Below are 6395 nucleotides of genomic sequence, written 5' to 3'. Positions count from 1 at the left end.
TCTCTTCACTATTCATGGGCCCCACTGTACTTTTCAGCTCAAGGGACAGCACCTGCATCCCTCCATCTCTTAACTATTCATTCAATTTCATTTTTTATTTTTAATTCCAACAAATTCAATTTTAATAAAAAACACACTTCATTATAAATAAAATAAAAGTACAATTTAAATACCTAAAAAAATATAAAAGACATAATTAAAAAACTAGAAATTACAAATTGCACACTTAAACTCAAATAAAAAAAAATGGAGGCAAAGAAGCAGAAGAAGGAGTTCTCTAGTGACGATCATCTAACGGTTGCCAAATTTTGCCCAAATGTGCTCCATTAGATCCTCTTGGAGTTGGGCGTGGGCGGTAGAATCACGTGTCCTTGCCCGAATAGACAACCGCTCTTGCAAAGATGGATGCACTCCCGTTCGAGGCGGACTACTTGCGGTTGAGCTTCCCGGGGTTTCAGGGACGAACCAATTTCCCGCCTCAGGTCCTTCGTCGGCGACAATCATGTTGTGCAAGATTATGCACGTATACATGATGTCGACCATATTCTCCATAAACCACTGTCGAGCCGGGGCTTTGATAATGTTCCATCGAGCTTGGAGAACCCCGAACGCTCTCTCCACATCCTTGCGAGCAGACTCTTGCTTCTGCGCAAAAAGAGACTGTTTTTCGTCCGTAGGCCTGTTGAACGTCTTCACGAAGGTTGGCCACTTCGGATAGATGCCGTCGGCAAGATAGTACCCCATTTTATACTGGCTATTGTTAGCGACGAAGTTGATGGCCGGCGCTTTACCATTCAGAACTTCAGCGAAAAGGTCGGAGTTGTTGAGCACGTTGACGTCGTTGTTCGAGCCGGGGACCCCGAAATACGCATGCCAAATCCATAGCTGGTAGTCGGCGACGGCCTCAAGTATAACGGTGGGGTGGGTGCCTTTGTGGCCGCTCGTGTATGACCCCCTCAACGCCACAGGGCAATTCTTCCATTGCCAATGCATGCAATCGACACTCCCGAGCATCCCGGGGAATCCGTGCACTTGTTCGTGAAGACGGAGCAGAAACTGACAATCTGCGGTGGTTGGCTTCTTCAAAAATTCGGCGGTGAAGGCTGCCCGAACGCCTTTGCAGAAGTTCAACAAACAAAGTCGCCCAGTGGATTCTCCGACGTGCAGGTATTCATCGAACGCATCTGCCGTTTGTCCAGTAGCAAGCTGACGGATCGCCGCAGTACATTTCTGGAGCGTCGTGTGGCTAGGACGGCCAACAACGTCGAACCCTTCTCTGAAGAACTCTTCCCGTGCCGCCAATGTACTCACGATATGCAAAAATAGCGGTCGTGACATACGGAAACGGCGACGGAAGTAGATATCTCCCCACACCGGGTTCGGACTGAAGTAATCACGTTCCAACCTTGCGGCGGCTTCCTCCCGGTTACGATGGATGTATGTCCGGCGTCGCCTAGGAGGCGCGGCGGCTTCCTCCTCCCTACATCGATCTTCTTCTAGCGATTCTTCCATTATTCGACGCATTTGCTCAAATGGATCCATAATTGATTAAATTTGGGAGAAGAAAAAAATAAAGGAATGATTTTATAAAAGTGATTGGAGAGGAAAGAAAGAGAGATGAGAGAATAGATGTGTGTTTGTGTGTAAAATGGAGAATGGAGAAGAGTATATATAGAATATAAAATAAAATTAAAAAAAAAATTTAAAAATATGACCGTTCAACGGTCATATTACCGTTTCCACCCGTACCTAGATACGTTCGTCTTAGTATTCATAGATGATATCTTAGTCTACTCGAAGGACGAGAAGGAGCACGCGGAACACCTACGAATCGTGCTGGAGACGTTGAGGAAGGAGAAGCTGTACGCCAAATTCAGCAAGTATGAATTCTGGCTGAAGGAAGTCAACTTTTTAGGACACATCATGTCAGCAGAAGGAATCCAAGTGGACCCCGCTAAGGTCGAGGCGGTACAACAGTGGAAGTCGCCATCGACGCAGAACGAGATTCGGAGTTTCCTGGGTTTGGCAGGATACTACCGAAGGTTCATAGAAGGATTCTCAAAGATAGCGAGACCAATGACCCAGCAGCTCAAGAAAGGAATCAAGGTGAACTGGACGCCGGAGTGTGAAGCGAGCTTCCAGCTTTTGAAGGAGAAATTGACCACCACACCAGTGTTAGCTGTGCCAGAGCTTGGAGTCGACTACGTAGTTTACACCGACGCTTCGAAAGTCGGATTAGGATGCGTGTTGATGCAGAACAACAAGGTGATCGCTTACGCGTCACGACAGTTGAAACCGCACGAGTTAAACTACCCTACCCACGATTTAGAGTTAGCCGCAGTAGTGCACGCCCTAAAGATTTGGAGGCACCATCTCTACGGAGTTAGGTGTGAAATCTTTACGGACCATAAGAGTTTGAAGTACTTCTTCGAGCAGAAGGACCTGAACATGCGACAACGGAGATGGCTCGAGCTAGTGAAGGATTACGATTGTGGTATCAACTACCACCCCGGCAAGGCAAACGTAGTAGCAGACGCTTTAAGCCGTAGAGACCATTCGCAACTCGCTCTTTTTCTAACAGAAGAGGAAAGTTTAGTGCGAGAGTTGAGTAGGTTGCGGACAGAGGTAGTTAGAACACCCGATACCGTGGAAGGTCGAATCACCGCGTTAGTAGTAGAACCCGATCTAAGGAAGAGGATCGTTGCAGCTCAACGGCTAGATGAGAAATTGGAGGAGATTCGAGTCGAAGTGAGGACCGGTGAGTCCGGACAGTTTAGCGAGGCTTCCGATAACACTCTTACCTTTAAAGGGAGACTGTGTGTGCCGAACGACGAGGGTCTTAGGAACGAAATCTTGAGCGAAGCGCACGAAACCCCATACACTGCTCACCCCGGGAGCACGAAGATGTACCAGGATCTGAAGAAGTCCTTTTGGTGGAACGGCATGAAGAGAGACGTCGCAGCTTTCGTGGAGCGTTGCTTAGCCTGCCAACAGGTGAAAGCCTTACACCAACGACCGTACGGGAAGCTACAACCGCTTGAGATACCCGAGTGGAAGTGGGAGCACATCGCTATGGACTTCGTGACTGCGTTGCCGAAAACCCTCAAAGGGAACACCGCGATCTGGGTGATCATCGATCGACTTACCAAGAGTGCGCATTTCATACCAATCCCCGCAACCCATGGATCGGATAGGTTAGCTAGGATCTACATTCAAGAGATCGTGCGACTACATGGAGTCCCAGTGACGATTACGTCTGATCGTGACCCGAAGTTTACCTCGAATTTTGGATTAGTCTACAACGTGAGCTTGGAACACGCTTAAACTTTAGCACCGCTTTTCACCCACAATCCGATGGACAATCCGAGAGGACGATACTAACTCTCGAGGATATGTTAAGAGCCGTGGTGCTCGACCGAGGCGGAAGTTGGGAGACCGCACTCCCTTTGATCGAGTTCGCCTACAACAACAGCTTTCAAGCAACGATCGGCATGGCGCCTTACGAAGCACTCTATGGGAAAAAGTGTAGATCTCCGCTCTACTGGGATGAAGTTGGCGAACGAAGAGCGCTTGGACTCGATGCATTCGAAGAAATGGTCGAAATCGTTCGACGAATCCGCGCGCGAATGAAAGAAGCTCAGGACAGACAGAAGTCGTACGCCGACGTTCGACGGACGGACCTACAGTTCCACGCTGGTGATAAAGTTTTCCTCAAAGTATCCCCGTCAAAAGGGATTGCGCGTTTTGGAGTCAAGGGCAAGCTGAAGCCACGTTTTATAGGGCCGTACGAGATTCTAGAAGGAGTAGGACCCGTAGTTTATCGTTTAGCGCTGCCGCCCAGCCTTGGGAATGTGCACAACGTTTTTCATGTGTCGCAGTTGCGAAAATACGTGTTCGATCCAAAGCATGTGATTCGTTACGAGGATATTGCTGTAAGCCCGGATCTGAGCTACGAGGAGCAACCCCGGATAATCTTAGATCGAAAGGTCCAAACCTTGAGAAATAAAACCACTGCCTTCGTGAAAATTCAATGGAGAAACCACGGGCCCGAGGAAGCCACGTGGAAGCGTGAGGATAAGATGATAGAGCTATACCCGGAACTCTTTCCGTAAAAGGTATCAAATTTCGGGACGAAATTTTTTCTAAGTGTGGTAGGATGTAACATCCCGGATTTTAGAACCCTAATTTTAGAGCCCTAGAATTAATTGTTGATGACGTGGAATCGAGAATGCATTTATTTCATGAGATGTTATGGTCGATTTGAGTTTAGGGTTTGTGTTGAAAGTTTGAAAAGTCAAACTTATTGATTTAATGATGTGGCATGTGATTTACTTATTTGTGAGATTATGTGGTAAATTAATTATCTAAGGGTGAGTGAGAATATTAGAGAAAATTTCCATAAATACTTGTCACCCTAATTCTTGAAATTCTCGAACCCTAGACCCCTTGGAGAAAGAATTTCTATTTTTTCAGAATTTATTTAGTCCTTGGGATATTTATCCAAATTAACTTCCAAGAGCCAATTATTTCCTTGTTTAAAGATGGAAAAATCGAGCCCCCTTATTTTCTAGTGATTTTTGAAAATCACTCTACTTGGGAAGGAAAGAATTATTTTATTTTATTTGACTCCTTACTTGATTTCCCTCCATACCTAGAATTTAAATATTCTACCAATTCTTTCCATACTTCAAGAGATCTTGCCTTACTTTATTTTAGTCAATATTCAAAAATCCATGCCTTATTTAAAAGGCATAGAAATCGCCCCTTACCTTGCTTCATGGAGGATTTTCCTTATTTTTATTTTGCTCCATGATATTTTATTCTATATGGAAAAATACCAAAACAAAATTTTGGCTTTTTGGAAGGCCATAATTTCAAAAAATCTCATGCCTAGTACCCTAATCTATTTTTGTTAATTCTTCTTCCCTACTTCACAATATTTATTTATTTTATTTAATTGTGGAGAAGGAGATCTTACCAAATATTCTATTCTAATTACCTAAAGATCTTGTTGAGCACTATAAATAAGAGAAACATCAACCCTAGCCCACATAATTTTCGGCCCCCACCCTCCCACACACTCTCTCAATTTTTCTTCTACTTTACTCCATTAATCCTTCATCCTTTGAGAAGAAATTGAAGTTTAATCCAAGAACTTTGAAGAATCAAGGCTAATACTTGTTTTCTATCGATTGTTTTTCGCTAAAAAGGTATTTTGTTTATAAGTCCTTCTTATTCTTCTTCTACTTCTTCTTTTTCTTCTTCTAACCGATTAATCGGTCTTCTTGAACCCTCATGCATCTTGGTTGAGTGAAAGAGGGATAAAAAGGGATGTGGGAACGTGTATACATGTGTGTGTCGTGTGTGTGTGTGGCGTGTGTATGTGTGTGCCGCGTGTGTGTGTGTTATTGTGTTGTGTAGCGTGTGTTGGTTGGTTAAATAATCTTGTGTGATAAACATGATCTTGGTTAATTAGTAATGATAAAATAAATCGTTGGGAAGAGGGAAAAGTAATGAGACATGCATGAGTAAGAGTAGTATTGAACCTAATTTGTGATATGTGCCTATGTGATTAAAAGGTGAAACTTTGGTTGCGAAGCCGGATAACGGAAAAGCGAAACTACTTGAAAACTAAGCAATCGAGGTGGGCTTTACTCTAAAATCTCTCTTTTATTTTATCAAATGTTGTTTGGTGTTATAAGGGTGGTTTAACTGTTATGCCATGCCTATGTTTGTTTAAATGTGATTGTTGGATATGCTTATACGAATTCGGGTCTGAGTATGGGCCGCAAGCCCTACCAGGCTGTGTACACAATGGGATCGAGAGCCGTCCTTGCTAGTCGGCCGGTCTCGTGGGCGAAAAGTGTGGCCACACTTTCGTCGCACCATGAAATGATTGTTAATTGATGAGAAAATGGGAGGTTATTTTGACTGGCCAGTCTATGAAAATATATTTTGTGATACTCGTGATATTCTTTTTAACTGCTTAAAACTCGAGTTCACTTGGTAAGGGTGGCATAACTTATAAAATGTTTTGGCAACGAGCTCACTGAGTATTTCAAAATACTCAGCCCTGCATGTGTTTTCCTTATGTGCAGGTTGAATGATGACGAGCGGTGGCGGGTGTTGAGCAGCTTAATTAATTAATATGGATGTGTTGAACTCTAAGTGTAGTTGTGTCACCATACATAGCTATGTTTTTCTCTTGGTCGTTTTCCGCTGAATTTTTGATACTCTTTAGAACTTCTTTTTGGAATATTTGCATCTTACTTTCGGTTGTGGCCTTAGCCCTTTTCTCGTGATTTTGTCTGGGATACTATGTCGTACTCTTAAGGTTTTGACCCTCATTTATGATATCTATCTCCCTTTGAACTTCTAGGTTAAGTTGTTGCATT

The sequence above is a fragment of the Salvia hispanica genome, chromosome 1, assembly GCF_029641045.1.
Source record: "Salvia hispanica isolate PSC_SH4W2 chromosome 1, Shi_PSC_v1, whole genome shotgun sequence".
NCBI lineage: Eukaryota > Viridiplantae > Streptophyta > Magnoliopsida > Lamiales > Lamiaceae > Salvia > Salvia hispanica.
The sequence above is the reverse complement of the archived record's forward strand: the minus strand, read 5'-3'. Positions refer to the sequence as shown.